Source organism: Nipponia nippon, unplaced genomic scaffold (genome assembly GCF_047370975.1).
Source record: "Nipponia nippon isolate SJK-2023a ecotype South Korea unplaced genomic scaffold, ASM4737097v1 scaffold_6, whole genome shotgun sequence".
NCBI classification, from domain to species: domain Eukaryota; kingdom Metazoa; phylum Chordata; class Aves; order Pelecaniformes; family Threskiornithidae; genus Nipponia; species Nipponia nippon.
The window spans coordinates 22,953,119-22,971,079 of NW_028262380.1; the positions used below are offsets into that span (position 1 = coordinate 22,953,119).

Genomic DNA, 17,961 nt, shown 5'->3' on the forward strand with positions numbered 1-17,961 from the left:
TAGTTTATGAAAGTAACAAAGATACTATGGCCCTATGAAAGACAAAGGCTGCTTTATTTATATTTATTTTACAGTTGCCTGGTAAATTAACCATGATATAGTCAAAGCTTTTCTTTTAAGTACTGAACAAATGAACTACAGCTCTATCTAAAGTCCAGTATGTTTCTCTGGTTCCAGATATGCTTCAGCATGTATATGTCTGGCAGGGTGAGTTATTGATCTATCACACTAACAAAATCAGTCAGCAATGTAATATTTGAACTGTTGCATTAAAGTGAAATAGCCTTAAGTATTTAGACAGACATCTGATGATTAACGCTTTTCAAACAAGTTGGGGAATGTTCGTCATATTCATTGATCTTATAAGATACAATACACAGAGTGGCTTTCTGTTTAAATTAGGAGTCACTGCAGAATATGCCACTCTATTAGCAGAAGGTAATTTTTAGTGTTTTAGATGGATTTTTCCAAGGACATCGCATGCCTAGAAATACTTATAGAAATGCACATAATGTAACTGTGATAGCTATTGCATGGGGATAGATTTTCCACAATAAACTAAGACATAAATGGACATATTAGATACAGATGCTTATACAGAAACTATTTTTGTTTGGTCTTAGACATAGTGATATTAACATTTTAATATAGTTTAAGTAATGCCTATAAAATGAAAACTACTGAAAAAATATGCAAATACATTTCACATCTGTATGTGTTGAAATTGGAATTGCTCTAGGTTTTAGTCAGTAGACAGAAACCCCTCAAATCAATAATCCCAAACTGAGTTCCCATTATTGCAAGCTCAAAATGAAAGAAAAAGAAGCTTAAACAAAGGGAATTAGGCAGTGTTTAGATGAGCTTGTATTAAGTGCTACAGATGTGTTCAATCTCACCTTTTGTCTCAGAGCAAAACCTAGTTCTATCAAAGCAAGTTCAGAAGCCTTTCTTCTCCATATTTGCTTTTAGAGACGTTCTCTTGGGATGGTAAATGGATTTGACAGAAGAGAAGTAATTCAAAGCCTGTTCACAGGTAGAATTGTTTTAGATTCTTACAAGGAGAAAACATCCTGCCATTTTCTTTATAGAAAAGCATTAAGAAATGTTAGCGTTAATCTATTTGGAGCAAGTTATACATCCAGCTCTAAGACGACTGTCAATTCTCACTGAAAATATATTTAGCAGCATTAAGTAGGTGGTAGCGTTTTTTTTTTTCTTTACAAGCAGGATGATATATTGATTATCTGAAACAAAATTTGCATAGAGGTGAAGGAAAATCATTATTATTTGGTGTGGTAAGGGACAGGCTTTATGGAAAAAGCTATTACACAGTATTTGTTGGCAATCATTGATTAGTTATAAAACTGGTCACATCCGCATCCATGACAATATCACTCTATAATTACTTTTGCAGACACAGAAAATAGCCCAGACATTCCAGGAATCTGCAGGTAAATCTTGGTACTTCATACTTTGCAGCTGATGGACTACCAATCAGTTTATTATAAATTAAAGAATATTCTAGACTTTATGTGGCAATTTAGTTTATTGCAGCTGTCAAAATACCTAGCTCATTCAAGGTCAACGTTACTCCACATTTCATTGTGTCTCTTTTTCCATTAAAATTTAGCTTTAAAATTCTTCCAGGTTTTTGGACATTTTTAATGTTCATTGAGGGTTGCAGCATGCTGTTTCCAGAGATTTTTCTGTTTACAGTTATGCATGTGCCAGGTGGAACTCAGTTTTCAGTTTTGAAAAAAAGGTCTATTAACAGGAAGGGTTCAGTGCCTTTAACTTTTAGTTTTTGTATCTGTGGAGTTATGCTTACAGTTATGCTTATTTCTATGCTTAGTAATACAACTAATTCAATGACTTGATCTGGCACCGAGTCTGTTTACCAGATTTTATCTTCATGCACACACATGCATGTGTTTTTATGGGCCAAGCCTAAACTTGTTGGAGGATTGATTCACAGGATCAATTAATGCAAAAACAAGAAACATTTTATTTATTGTCTTATCACAAATAGAAATGTTATGGAGACAGTAGCATATAAGTGCACAGATGGTTTGTAATGGTGACCTGAAAAAGTATCCAAAGCCCTTATTGGTAGATGAGAAAGAATGGTGCAGAGTCCAAAGTACACTCTTTAACAGTAAAGCCTAAAATAACAATAAAGCCTTTAACAATAAAGCCTAAAGGACTTGGCAGTGATAGGTTGACGGTTGGACTTGATGATCTTAAGGGTCTTTTCCAATCTTGATGATTCTATGATTCTATGATTCTATGATTCTAAATGGAACAATGTAACTGTTGTAGGATGTGCGTGCCAGCGCCTTAAGTTTTTAACATTCTGTTGAATAAGGTAACATTAGTACCTAACAACTAGTACATTTAATTCTGAATAGTAAATCACAATGACTTGACCATGGTTTCAAAGTACCCAGTTGTGGAAAGGTACCTGACCAAAGACAGCTCTTTAATCTAGTATAGAATAAAGTTATATTGGTATATAGCAAATAGAAACTTAAGGATAATATATTCAAACAAGAAATAAAATGCTTTTCTCATCTAAAAGGCCAATTAATAATTATAACTATTTGTTTGGAGACTTACTAAAATCTCTGCCACTTGAAGTCTAACTTAAGATTTAAGTGCTTTTATTTACAGAAGTAGAAATGGTTTCTTCAGAATTGTTTCTCAAATGAAAAATCTTCAAGGGTCTAAATTATTATTCTGATAATCTAGCACAATTTTTTTGTGTTGTTTTGGGGTTTTTTTGTTGTTCTTTGTTTGTTTGTTTTTTGGTTTTTTTTTTTAAGAAGTAATTACTTGAAAAACCAAAGCACTAGTTTATGGGGAAAAAAAATTGTCAAGGAAGATTTAAAAGCCCATTCTGCTTTCTTTGTCAGGGCTTAAAAGCACTGTAGAATAGTTTTTTGTCTCCCACACTTTCTTATTCCATGTCCTATAACCATAGTCCAATATGTATATATTTTGATGTGTCTTTTAAATTTTTATCCCTCCTTTCAACTCCCGCTCTCATACATTTTTTCTTGTTTCAAATACTTCTTAGTAGGGTGAAGAAGTAGTCAGTATGTAAACAATGAAAGTGAGCAGAAATTTTTTGCATGTGTGGGATCAGGACAAGCACCATTTCTGTCCCCAGTGAAAGACCAAGTATAAGCCGCCTGCCACGAATAAGTGTCATTTTTTGCTGGTTTTATACTTCTAAAGAAATACCATACTGAGTTCATTCTCGGTTTGATTGTCATGGCCTCTGAGATAGAAGCTTTGAGACTGGCCTTTCTTTGATCACAGGTGTCTGGAGAAGGTATTTCAGACACTGCCATCCCTTTAAAATTCCTGACTTAGAATACTAGACCCTCATATATACAATATCAAACATGATGATAGATCCTGATAGGAAGAATGGAGTCTGAACTATATTCCAGTCTGTGAGTCTACTCCTGAGAATAAGTATAACAGTATCTGTCTTTTAAGTAGTAAGTGAGAAGCATGCCTTTTTGAATTTATATTTAGAGTTGTGTACCTCAAACATCGAGAGAAGTAGACCTTTCTTACTAAACAGATTATAAATTTGCTGGTACTTAGAAATATTTCTATAGTCTCTCTTTCATGAGAATATACAGGCTTAGACGCAGTAAATGGGCTGGAAAAATTATTTTGGGGAACATGATAATAAACAACTTGTAGCTGATGAAAATCACACATTTTTGGTGAGTTTTAGTTATAAACTGCAATGCATTTAATTTTATTTTCTCTTGTAGCAGAATAATTTGTACCATTGTTTTTGTTGCTGATCATGCAACGTGCAATTTCTTTTTGTGCCTTTTAGTAAAAAAGAAATATATCTGAGTAAATAAGTGGTAAAGCACAAGTTTTTCTTGAACATGTTTAAAAACAGATATAAACTTCAATAAATCAGTATTTCATTGCTGAAATAAATTATATAAGCTGCTGTTTAATTTGTGGAGAGTTTCAACGTATTTACATTTTCAAAATATAAGACAATGTATAATATATTTCAAAGTTAATCATTACTACTTATTATTCTGAAAGCATTTATGCAATAAAAATAGAAATAATAATCCTAAAATGCTTCATAAACTTCTATTTTTTGAATATTTTTTTGTTTTAAAAATAACTAAAAATTCAGTCTGTTACTGGAATCTTTAATCAGAGATGAAAATATCACTGAAATCTACTGAGACTATCCTGTGCTTTTTAGCTAATTTTATTTAGTATATACTATTTTCTTATATTAACAAAGGAGCTATAAACAAAATGAACAAACATATCCAGTAAATGAACAACTGTCCAGATACTGTAGAAAAGGATATCTATTTTGCCATGGATTTTAATGTGAAAGCTTTGTAGCTACCAAGATATTCAGCAGATGACCCTCCCAAATAACTGAATAGCATGCAAGTTAAACCAGTCAACCTATTTCACTGAAGGTCCTGTTATGATTAGTGGACCCATATTTATCGTGTGGAATTTGTATGTATAATGTGGAATTTTAGAAAATCTTTTGGCAAAGCACAGATATATCAAACTTTGGTCCAGAGCACACAGACATCACTTTTAATGATAAAATGTACAGCTGTAAACTGCATTTATTAGAAGGATTTGGCAACTTAAGTTGCACAGTTTAAACAAGTTCTAGTAAAGTATGTTTTGATAGCAGTATCTGACAAAATTGACCCTGTCAAGAAAGCTTGTGTCTACACCTAATGCCTTAGGCTTGTGTAGCTGTACTGCAGAAAAATATGTATAGCTACACTGTCATGGTAAATGATAAGATCTCCAAAATACGTCTACAGACTGTGTGACTACAAGCTCAAGTTAAAGTCATTTTGTCATACCTTGTCTACAAAGAGCTGAGGGAAAAAGCAAAGGTGAGCCAATTTGATGGAAAACCATGGCTTTCAGTTCATAACACTAATCTAATTTTTTAGAAATGCGATAATTTGCCAAGCTAGATGACCGTCATGACTGTTACCATATCTGTCTGCCACATTCAATGAGGATGAATGATGTCTGTGAGTATTTTTGGCTAATGTGCTGCTTGGATGCAAATTCACTTAAATGCTAGTATTTAGACAATGTTTTTCTATGTCTATTCTTATGTTTGTATTTTAGGATTTTTTTATTGGTGTCTTTTTATTAAAATCATGTTATATACTGGCTGTACCTCCAGTGAGGTGGAAAGGAAGCATTATTATATAGTAGCATTGTGCACAAATGAACTATGATCTCACTTTATTTTTCCCTCCATCTAGAGCTCCTTGTAGAATGAATATAATGGCTAATATGTACCCATTTTCTTTTGTATGGGGAGTTAGTTATAGTATTTCTGGCAATAACATAATTCTCATAACTGCAACATAATTTAACCATGCTTTTATCAATGTTTCTGAAAAGTCATTTTTTTTAATTCTGTACTTGAAATTAAATTTAAAAGACAAAACAAGAAACTTAACACCATCTCTGTTTCCTCCCACTACACATTGAAAAGAACATATGCATTTACATGAAGAATTAGTTGTTTTTCTGCATTTGCTTGTAAAGAATCAATTCTTCAGTATATATGCACATACTGTGGTTTCACATGTGTAACTTGAGGATTATCTGGTCTAAAAACTGAGTATAAATTGCCACATGTGATTCTGTGGGTTATACACATTGGTCCTTTTTCTTAAATGTAAACTTGAAGGTGCAACCAAAACACCTTTAAAAATAATGTTATTTAAGTGAGGTGAGGCTAATGTATGAAAATAAAACCAAAATAAGTGTCATCAACATATGCCTTTTGCAATTGCAATTCACTGATTTTTTTAAGAAATTAGCTATATCCTGATTGAAAAAAAAAACCAAACCCACAACAAAAAAAACACAATAATGATAAAGCATAGCAAGATCCAGCAGCTAGAAACTAAAGTAGGCAGAGGTGTTCTCTTTAGTAGAATATTTAGCCATTGAAATATATATAGTTAAAAGGAGCTTTATTTTAATGACCAACAATAATTTTGAAACAAAACTGTATCTTTTAAATTATGCTTACTGAAACCTACAATGTTATTGGGTATTAACAGGGGAAATTTTGCTATCATTGCTAGTACATTGATAATTGTGAAGTCCATTTCATCTAACAAAACTGCAGGTCAAAAATATATTTAATTATATATTACCCTATCTGGATGTATTTGCTTAGCAAAGGAAGATTTATTTTTATGAAGAAAGTACAACATACTTTAACAAACCATGTAATGCCTAAATAAAAATTTACAAAAGGGTACATCTGGTTTTGGAGAGCAGGGTGGAGGGGAGTTTGGGAAGGGTTACCAACTTGTTCTTTATCATTCCTTTACTGAAAAAAAAAAAAGAAAAAAGTTTTGATTCAGCTCAAATGCAAAAATAATTTTTATTTCTTTTGAAACTCAAGATAAATTTGAAACTTTCTTGAAGTTAAGAAAAAACTATTCCTTTCATTCTTTCTTTTTCTTCTTTTCCTGACTTGGATTGCAACAAGAAATTGAAAGAGGTAACATATGAAAAACTATTCTAATGTTGTTTTACAAACAAAGCTTTTTCAGACTGAAAATCAATGCCATAGGATGGTCCTAATTCAGATTAAATTGAGGAGAGGATCATTCCAGCTTCTCAGCTGTCTTTGTTGAAGAGACTTGATCTTGTGGCCTGATTACAGGAACAATTCCTCCTTCAAACCACTTCAAATTGTTCTAAATAGTTGTCATGCATTTAACTGGGAATGACTTTGTCCTACTCTCCAGCTCCTCAGTTAGTAGAAGGGTGTAAAAGGAGTCTCTGTTCCAATTACTGAACTCACTATTCATTTTCACTCCCAAATTATTAATGATCTATAGTCAGTCTGAGTTAGTCTTCTGCATTTTCTTCCATTCTTATTTTTCAGCTAGTGCAAGTCATATGAGCTTAACTTTTGTATAAACTCTTACTGATGTTGCTCTGAATTTTCTTATTTTTTGCAATCCCAAATGAACAGAAAGAGTACTCTTCATATCTGTATGCACTAAATATATAAGAAGGTCGTACATTTTCATGAAATGTCCCAGTGTTTCATTAAAAATATAGGGATAGATACAAAGAGAAATTTAGGCAACAGTATAGCTCCTTAACTTTTATGTATCTTGTTGCAGAGGAAGCTCACTGTACAATAAATAGCGAGCATGAAGTTTTCCAAAAGGGGATCATTACAATCCAATGCTAGTAGCAGAAATTGTGCTTGAATTACTGAGGTCAGGGAGACATAGGATTGAGATGCATTTCTCCAGTAAGTGTTCATAGGCTTGAGTGTCTTCTTTAAGTTCATTTTTCAAGAGGCAACTGTCATGTGCATTTTTTTTTTTTTAAATATGGTCAAAGGAGTAGCTGCTTCTGTCTCCTATTATCACATCCAGAATACTGATGGCATGAGTTGGCTTTCTTTTTCTTTCTTTGTGGCTTTGAAATAGTCCTTTCATCCTTGGGGGCATCACTAGCGGGCTGGTTACAGAATAAACTTATATGAAATAGTGTCATTTCTTCTGCTGCAACTTTTCTATATTGCTGAGAATAATTCATGTGGTTGAGAACTGGAGCTATATCACATGTTGGTGTAGCCCAGGATGCTTACTGTGAGGGCAAAAAAAAGGCTTGCTCTTGAAACCCAATTTCAATATGTATTTTATTATTTTTCATAAGCCTAAGAATATCTTCACTAGTAAGCTGTAGAGCCATACATTTATTCCCATGAGGGCCAGGGAAGGAAAACAATGAATATTATTTTATGTAATACAGAACGTTCACCAGGTAGGAATATGACTATGTGAACAAACACTAAGTTCAGAATAGCTTAAGACTGGAAAGTAGGGTTATATTTTGAGCAGAGGATGTAACTGAATGTGGTTTTCCAGTGTTATTAATAAGCATTAAAAACACTGGATTGTAAAGTGAAATGTGCACGGCTCCACCATCACTTTCTTTAGCTGCAGATGTGCTCTGAAAACGCCTCAATCATGCATTCTTGTTGCTATAAGTAATATATGAAATGTATGGATTAAACCTTAGCTAGACTTCAAGCTGTTTATCCTGAGGTGTGTCTGTTTATGAACAGAAGCAGATCTTAAGACAATTATGGAAATTATGTTCTTGACTGTTTGAGTACCTACTGACTTATTAGGCTAGCTAAGAGCCAAGGAAGAGGTTTTTAAAATTTATGTTTTAAAGCTGAGTTTTTCAAAACATGGGTGTGTATGAAACACAACCAGAGTTTCTTTGTATGCTTTATTTACTTAAATGCTCATATTCTGAAAACTGTCCTGTTCTGTATTTACTAGCGTGCTTTTCTGTCCAGAATGTGCATTTATTTATAAAAATTATTCAGTACCTTTCTAGATAGCTTTCAGATTGTTCACAAAAACCTTTAAAGCAGAAATGATATAAAATGTCCTACTAATTATGTGATTATTTTGTGTATGAATGAACAACTGCTAATAAAGCAGATGGGAGAACTTAAAGTGAAAGCCTAAAGCATAGATACATAAGAAGTTGTTCAGTACCAGTTTCAACTTTAAGCCTGTTTTGTTTGTTTTTTAGCTGCATAAAATAGTATTTTAAACCTTGTGGTATTTATTTGATGAACTCAGCCTGTCAAACAATTTAGTCAGAAGAACCAAAGTGAACAGTTATTAATACATCTACTGTGCTATTAAATGATACCTAGTTGGAAAATAGTCATGAAACGTACCAGTTTTCTGACAACCTAAGAGATCTTTTTAATCTCTCTCTATTGTAAGTTCTCTCAATGTGTTAAATTACATTAATTAACCTTGTGTCCAGAATACTGGATATTAACCTCCTGTGGGAAAATTATTCCCTTAGAGGGATTATTTTTATACTTCATTTAACTAGCTTTTTTGCTTGTCAGTATATGGAAAGGAAACAGATGAATGGAGAATGTGTTGCACTTTGATAAATAGGAAAATTTCTTTTGTGAGTAAAAGAAAATGAAAATATAAATATGTAATCACTGATAATATCCCTATTCTTCATGGTGAAAACATTATGAATTATGAAATTCATAATTTAAACTAGTCTAAATATTCTGCATTCCCAATATTTATGTTAGTGATTAAACAATCTTAGTTTTGTTAGAATGGAATAAAGTTTTAAAAACGTTTCTTAGAATAACATTCTTATAAACTACTTTCTACTCCAGTAGTTGCTCTACATGTTCAATCGAAAAGGTTTGGTTCACAGACTAAGGAATCCAGTTACTGGGCTATAAAGGCATGCCGAATCAAAGCTTACTCCATGGTAGAACCAAAAACCAAACTGGGATTTCTGGACTTAATGTTTGCTGCCATAGCAGAAAAATGAAAACAGGATTTTTAAATTTTTTTTTTAAATATGATTAACAGAAATTAGATCTATGGTTTCTGCTATTATTCACTGTGCCCTGATTCCTAATACTGTAGAATATTTTAGTACAAGTAACAATTTAGGTTAATATTTTCTAGGCAATAAAATATAATAAATCAGTGCATTATCTCAGCAAGTTTCATTGACATTTTTTTCTAGAATGAGTCTAATCTTCCCTTTGTTAAAGCAACCCAAATTAACTTGGTAATTCTAAGGACAGAGAGAAATAAGCAAAAAATAATGGAAAGGGAAATTAGCTTCTTCTTCATTATACAGGGACTTTATATATACACTAATGACATTTTTTTGTGTATGCATTAATATTCCCAAATACAATGATACTGCAAACTACCTAATGAAAAGATACAAAGGATCACTATTCAAACAATTGTTTCTGTCTCCTTGATCAAGTGAGGTGATTGTTCAGCAGCTGAAGGTCATGCATGAGTATCAGCGTTCTTCATCCTTTATCGTAAGGTTATACAATAATTCAGATATTGGAAAGAACCTCAGAAGGTCTCTAGTCCAACCTCCTGCTCAAAGCAGTCAGCTATGAGGTCAGATCAAGTTACTTAGGGTTTATGCAGTCTGATCTTGAAAATCCTCAATGATGGAGACTGTACAACCTCTCTGTACAGCCTGCGCCACTGCTTGACTGTCCTTGGGGTGAAAAAGTTTCTACTTATACCTAGGTGGATTCTGTCTTGTTTCAAATTCTGGTCATTATCTCATATCCTCCCTCCATGCCTGTAAGCAGCCTGACTCTGCTGTTTTAATGACCTCCTCATAAGTACTTGGGGTTGCTGTTAGACCCCCCTGATGATGTCTCTTTTCCAGCTCCCTCAGCCTCTCCTCACAGTCAAGTGTCCCAGGCTTGAACTCACTCCAGTTTGTCAGTGTCTCTTGTACTGAGCAGGAGGTCCAAAACTAGACACTTGACTCCGGTCTCACAAGTGCTGAGGAGAGGCGGTAATCACCCCCATGGACCTCCTGGCCATGCCTCTGCTAGTACAGCCCAGGATGCTCTTGCCCTTCTTTGCTGTCAGGACACACTGCTGACTTGTGCCCAGCCTGACATCTATGAACACCTGCAGGTCCTTCTCAGCAAAGCTGCTCCAAAGCCGGTCAGGTCCCAGCCTGTACCACCTCACAGACTTTTTCTTCTTTTTCTTCTTCTTAGTACTTGGCATTTGTTCATCTTGAATTTCATAAGGTTCCTGTTGGACAATTCCTCCAGCCTGCCTAGGTGCTTCTGGATGGCCATCCTTCCCTCAAGCATATGAATTGGTCCCCCAGTTTAATTTCATCTGCAGACTTCATGAGAGTGCACTCCATTCACCTCCTCCAGATTACTGATAAAGATATTAAACAGGACAGATCCCAGAAGAGACCCTTGTGGTACTTCACTCATTGCTGGAGTGCAGGTGGAGTACAACCTACTAAACACTACCCTCTTTGTCCAATCATCCAATGAGGTTTTTTACCAATCTGGTTGTCCACCCATCCAGATCATAACATCCCAACTTGCATACAAAAATAATATGGGAAGCAATGTTGAAAAGTCCTCTAAAGTTGAGGTAAATGACCTCCACTGTTTTTCTCTTATCCACAAACTGTCCTTTTATCATAGAAGGCAATCAGGTTGTTTTGGCATGATTTACCTGGAGTACATCCATGCTGACTATTCTGAAACACAATCTTCTTCATATGCTGTGAAATGTATTCCAGGAGGACTCTCTGCTTTATTTTCACAGGGACCAAAGTGAGAACTGTGTTTCTCAGGGTGACCATTTGGCCATTTAGAATACGGGTGTAACATTTTCCCTTCTCCAGTTCTGGACTTGTATGGGTTGAGTTCTCTCATGTAAGCCCTGAATTAATCTTTGTCCCCTGCTGATAATTCTTTTCTTCCTTATCCCTGTCTGTAAGCACAAAGGCCTTGCAGGTGAAAAGTGAGGCAAAGAAGGCATTGAGTAGCTCAGCCTCACTGTTGTGGTTTAACCCAGCTAGGAAGCTGGGCACCACACAGCCACTTGTTTACTCCACCCACAGTGGGATGGGAGAGAGAATCAGAAGGGTAAAAGTGTGAAAACTCATGGGTTGAGATAAAGACAGTTTAACAGGTAAAGCAGAAGCTGCATGCACAAGCAAAGCAAAAGAAGGAATTAACTCACTATTTGCTGAGCACGATGTCATATGGTATGCAATATCCTTTTGGTCAATCGGGGTCAGCTGTTCCAGTTGTCTTCCCTCCCAGCTTCTTATACACCACCAGCCTATTCGCTTGTGGAGCAGCGTGAGAAGCAGAAAAGGCCTTGGTGCTGTGTAAGCACTGCTCAGCAATAATGAAAACATCCTTGTGTTATCAACACTATTTTGGTCACAAATCAAAACCATAGCACAATATAAGCTACTATGAAGAAAATCAACTCTATTCCAGCCAAAACCAGTATGGTCACCAAGTCACCCATCCCATTTACCACTGGGACCACATTTTGCTTGTGTATCCTTTTGCTACTAATGTAGCAGTGGAGGCTGTTCTCATTGCCTTTGATGTCCTGTGCAGGTCTCGACTCCAGTTGAACTTTGGCTTTCCTGATGCTTCCTGTACATTGTTGGGTACCGTTTGTAAATTTCCCTTTTTTGTCTGCATATAGCTTGTGACTTTGATTAATTTCTGAAAATAAAATTATAAATATATTTATGGTTCTATATATTAACTATGCTATGTAATAACAAATTTCTACGTTAAGAATTACAGTACCAAGTCTTTCTGTTCAATGAGAAGAAATAATAAACTGGTTTAGAAGCGATCTGAAAGATCAGCTCATGTTATTGAAGAATATTTCAGTAGTACCCAGAAATGGGAGCTATGAATGTAACTTCAATTTTATGCTTTCCTCTTCCCCTCTTCAAGTAATTTTAAGGTACAAATATAAAACAACAGGAGATCAAAGAAAGTTGTAGTAAAGCACTTAAACTGGAATATTTCACAGTGGACTAGATATTCACTGACTATGTGAGATTTGTTTGTGATGTATAAAAAAAAATGATTGTGAAACAGTATAGAGTACTGCCAGTCCATTTTTACTTTTGTTAGCTTATTACTTCCAATATTTGCTTCTTTGCATAATGTAGGAAGCAGACCACCCCCCCAAAATATCTCATTAACCTTATAACTTTGTGGCATTCATAGTGTTATTTGATGCTGGTTACTGCTCCAACGCTCTTTCTACTCCTCCCCCAGCCTCCTGTTATTTAAAAGTGACGACGTCTGCTCATTTTGCGCCTGCCCCCTGCTCCCAGAAGAATATAACTTATTTGTAGGGTAGCCAAATATCTGAGGATTTTGTTGTTAATTCTGACTTTCAAAGACAATATTTTGAGATGTTGTAAGTGTTCTAAAAAGATTAAGTAAAACCTGCAGAATCTCTGGATTACTCCAGCCTGTCTCAAATATGCTCATTTTTCAGTGGCAAAGAATTGAAGAAGTTATTTGAAGTCAAACATCTAGACTTTGTCAGATAAAACTGATCACAGAAATCCTATTCTGGTTATTTTCATTAATCCATTATTACAATTTATCCAGTGGGGAGATGCCAAAATATCTTGCTAATAATGAAACCCCAGTAGACAACAATAGCACTGAGTTAAAAAGACACCATTTAAGCAAGAATGAAAATGAAAAGACTCCAGGATTCTAGCTGAAAAGTCTAAAATAATGAATCCGCAAATTGTGTTCTGAAATATTCACTAAACAGGAAAACTGAAACTCAAATGCAATGGATTCTAATTGAAGCTGGCAAGCTGCACAGTTTGAAAAACTGTATATCTTTTCATACCTGAATAATGATGTAAAATGCCTTACGGATGATGGTGGTGGTGGTAATGATACTTCACATCTAGTCTGAATTATATGATATGCAAAACAATAAGAAAATAGAGTCTTAAACCTTAAAGTATCCTTGTGAATTTTCTCCCATGGAGAATAAAAAATTGAAGTTAAAACTTGTGAGGAAGCAATTTTTTCCTGAAGTAATCAACATTTCAAACTGTCCGTGGGAAAACTAAAAGGAATTAAGTGGTTAATATAGAAATTTGTCTTCAATTGTCTTATCTAGAGGTTAACAGATTGGAATAGTGATTTCTGTGGTGCCTAGAAGGATAATGCTTCATAGTTCAGATTTTTAAGGTCTGTAGTATGCATTGATATAGCCTATCAAAAAATCAGTAGCTTCAAAAACTCTAAATTTGCTCTGTTTAGATCTTTAAGCAGACTATCTAAACCAGTTTTCAGAAAGCAAATTCTTTACTAGGTTTCAGAATACTGAAGGCTAAGTAATAGTAGTTGTGCATGGAATAATGCTAATCAATGACAGCATTGTTCATGATATGTAGTGTTAAGTACCATAGGACTTAATCTTAGTAGGAGGACATACTGCACCAAACATTGCACAAAATAAAAAGGAATACTTACTCTGTAAAGCAAGTGTGCGATGTTTTCACAGCCCCTTTCCATAATCCAGTATTGTCTGATCAGAATTTGTTAGTTTGCTGGATTTCTGTTTTTACAAAGTAGAAGTCAAGTCAGCCGGTTTAGTCAGTAAGGAAGAAGACAAAGACCCAGGGAAGTGTCACAGTATTATTATTATTTATTAAACAACAATTGTATCAATAATATGGCTAATAATTCTATAATTACAGTTATTATACATAAATCATCAAAGCCAATGGTAACTTATTTTTCATATTTCACACCAAAATACAAACAATCTGACAAAATGGTTTATGATGTCAGGAAACCACACCTGGAGTAAGAATCTTCTGAAATTGTATCTCTTACATATACTTACATTAAGTCAATTCAGGAACCATTTCTTTCTGTAAACAGAAAGAACCTGTTTCCTTGTGGATATTTTGGGGTGCCCTTGCCTTACTGATGAACTACAAACATGTGCATGCATTGCCATTAATCATATATATAGTTTTGGAAATGTTAACCAAACAGGTTTGTTTCTTACATACAGGCCAGACATGTTATCTTTCAGCTTTCTAGATTGATTCTACTACTTGCATGAATTAAAAAAAAAAAGAACCACATAAAACAAAATAAACAAACAAAAAAGCAACCCACAAACCAGTAAAACAAACAAACAAACAAACAAACCCCAGAACAACAACAAAAAGAAAGACCACCTTGATGTGGTCATCAACATGAACAGATAATGCTTTGCCTCACCACTTCCTGTATAGATAAAAAAGGAAGGGGATTATGACTGTTGACATCATTCCCACTTTATTTAAAAATAACTTCACTTAAGGATCTAAAAGAAAAGGCAAGCATCAATGCAAACAACAAATGACAAACTTTGTCACGTAAGAACAGAGCTTGCAGTTCAGGAAATCTCTCTGGATAATCCAGTTCAGAGCAGTACTGTTTGTTGTTTAAAAAAATATAATTGTATCTTTTCTTTCTCTATCCATGTAGTAGTCTGTTGAATGAGCAGTAAAAAAGTTAAAAAAAAAATTGGAAATACTGTTACAGGAAGTCTGTAGCTTCATTCCTCTGTGTGCCTCAGATTTGGAAAATGAAGGAAAAAAATATTCTGTACAAATATGGTTTGGTCTTTGGGTTTAAAAGGTTACCTGGTTGAGGGGTCAGCTTCTCAGCCTGTAGAAGTACAGGTATGTTGAACATTTTCTGATGAAGAAATAAATATTCATTCCATAGAAACTTAGACCTCTTCCCTACCCGTATGCAGGATTAAAGAACAAAGTAACAGACTTCCTCCTTCACCTGGCAGATCAAAAGTAAAGTAAGCATCTCAGAAATAATGTCTGAAGGTGTCAGTGTTCACTAAAGGTGAGAGAGAATGCAAGGAAGAGTACATGTCTGATCAGGATTCGTTTGCTAGTTAGGAAGTGATTGGCAGAGAAAGAGGTATTAAGCACTCAGGCTCAGAGAAACCAGAATGAATGTACAGCCAAGATTACCATCTGTTGAATATGAAATGCTTGGATCAAGACATTATAGATACATTTCCCTAAACAGCAGGGAAGGCAGTCTTTTTTGGAAACAGTATCACAACAGAATAGGGAAGCATTAAGATAGAAGCAAAAAGCTGTTCACTAAATTTCAGAGAGCAAATTACTTTAGTGGTGCAAGTGAACTGTATTTAAGTTGTGGTGGATCTGTGAAGAACTTTACAACCAACCTCTAAATTAATATGTTGGATTTTTGACAGTTATTATACAAGCATATAATTATATTATTATTATTGCTAGGTTTTTGGAGATCCAGTCCCAAGTGGCCTCTGTGCTGTGGTATGTGATCTTTTAGCCTGAATAAAGCCAGAGATTGTTTTCACTTTCAAACCTCCATTTCCTGAACTAGCTGACCTTTGACAAACATTAAAGCAGTGAAACTGATTCTACTTCCATATTCAAAGAATTGTTGCAGAAGGTAGAGGGTAGCTCTAAGTCATGAGGGTAATGACAGTTGTTTGTCTACGCAATTGCTCGTTTCTACCTTATTTCTTTAGCTGTAAACTGGAATGTGGAACCAGGACTAGATCTTCGTCATCCAAGATTAATCACATCTGTGCAGTCAGCAGCTCAGGTTGCATCAGAAGCACGTAGATTCCAGAAGGATTAAAGTATCTATTTTGTCCCTTTCAGTTCTTCCTGCCCTCCAGTTTGATTTTTAGTTAGGTAACTGAATTATTCAGGGCCCCACTGTCTTTAGCATTGCTGAAAGATCCACCAAATGAGTAGAGAAATGTAAAAGTGTGTGGATGAGCATGATAGGTGTGATATATTTTTACTTCTTCAAGGCTTTTGACTTTTGTGTGATATTCTCCTAAGAAAGCTAGGGAATTATGACCAATGAAGCTGGTATGAAGCAGGTTACACCTGGCTGGAAAACTATTTTCAGAACAGTTGCTGAAGTTTTAGTGTAATATGCTAGAGAGATTTGTCCCAAGTCTGGACTTGCTAAGCATTTTCATTAAAAAGTGGGATGAAAGAAGGGTGTACTTTTATTAAATATCAGATGGCACCATTCTGGGAGAGACTTAAAATTTTTTAGAAGAGAGGAGTAGAAACCAAAATGATGTGGGGAACAAAAAAAAAAAAACAAAACCCAACAATTTCATAAAGGTATATGCAAGAAGACTGGCTATAAGATGTATGATGTAATTTTTTCACTCTACTTGTACCAGTGAGGGTCAAGTAATGTGTCATCATTTGTGTATTGCTTTTTAAGAAAGATGTCAGGTAAGTGGAGAGAATTTGGGGAAGAACAGCAAGCTCAGAATACTAAGAAATAAGATACAAGAGCAGAAAATGAAAATAAATGAATTTGTTCTAGTCTAGAGAAGAGAGAGAACACTAAGAGACAAGATGATAGCCTTCAACCATGCAAAACCATGACAGAAAAAAAAGTTATGATTTGAAGCATGAGACATGTACTTTTTATATTAGAAAAAAACCTCCAATGCTAGATAAAGTTAAGCTAGAACTAGATGACTTAGGAAAGTCAAGTAAGCTCCACATTAAAGGTTCCAGAAATTAAATCAGATAATTTCTAATAAGTATCCAGCTAGATTGTTTCTCTCTTAGGACAAGAGGAAGAATAGATGTTCTTCACACAATTTTGAGATTACACAATATGTATTGATTGATTAAAAAATGCATTTCTTCAAAATCCAAGATAAACAAAGGCCTTCTTTGTACAAAACCTTAAAGTACTTTTTATCTAAGTGTTAACCAAACACAGCTAATGTAAAACTGTCCAGAGACAAAGTGAAAATGACTATGTTCAGGAGGGAGGATAAAACTTTTCTTGCTAGTTTCAGGAATATTGATAATCCAGGACACTGAGCTCAAGAAAATCACAACTTTTTTTTTTTTTAACTCAACCTTCTTTCTTATTTGTTTTGTGTACACTCCCCTCCCTCCCCACCCCATTCCCATCTTATACTTTTTTATACTTGGGGGAAGAAATAAATTACTGTAAAATATATCACACTGATTCTATATGGCTTCTTTTTTCTAGAATCTATCCATGTTTTGCCGAATCATTCTGGTTTATACCAACTGATTAGCAGTAATAGAGGATGCTTCCACTGGTGAAAATTTTGGCAAGCAGCACACCAGAGAAGAACTGCAGAGCATAAACTGCAGAAAAAATAATTTTTAGGCAAAAGCTCTACAGCAGAGTACTCAGGAAAGGATATTTATCTTTATGTCTTTATGGTTAAAGTTAGTTGTGGGAAATGGCCTTCATTATACAAAGATCTGTTGCTTGGTACTGCAGTTAAACAGAGCCAAAATTGGGGCCGAAAAGCAATGTTTTTCATGTTTTGGAACTGAAGTTCAGCAAAAGAAAGTTTACTTTCATGCTGCATTCTCTAAAACTCAGAATCACATTGTCACCACAAGGCTGTTTAGTTTCTTTTAAAAATACTGAAAGATTTCAGACTAATATTAATTGTA

General features: G+C 34.7%; 1 protein-coding gene across 7 annotated transcripts in view; it reads left to right on the forward strand.

Annotated features, from left to right (window-relative positions):
- The window catches only part of PCDH7 (protocadherin 7), a 286,604-nt gene that overhangs the window by 232,271 nt on the left and 36,372 nt on the right, over positions 1 to 17,961 (forward strand). The window lies entirely within an intron of this gene.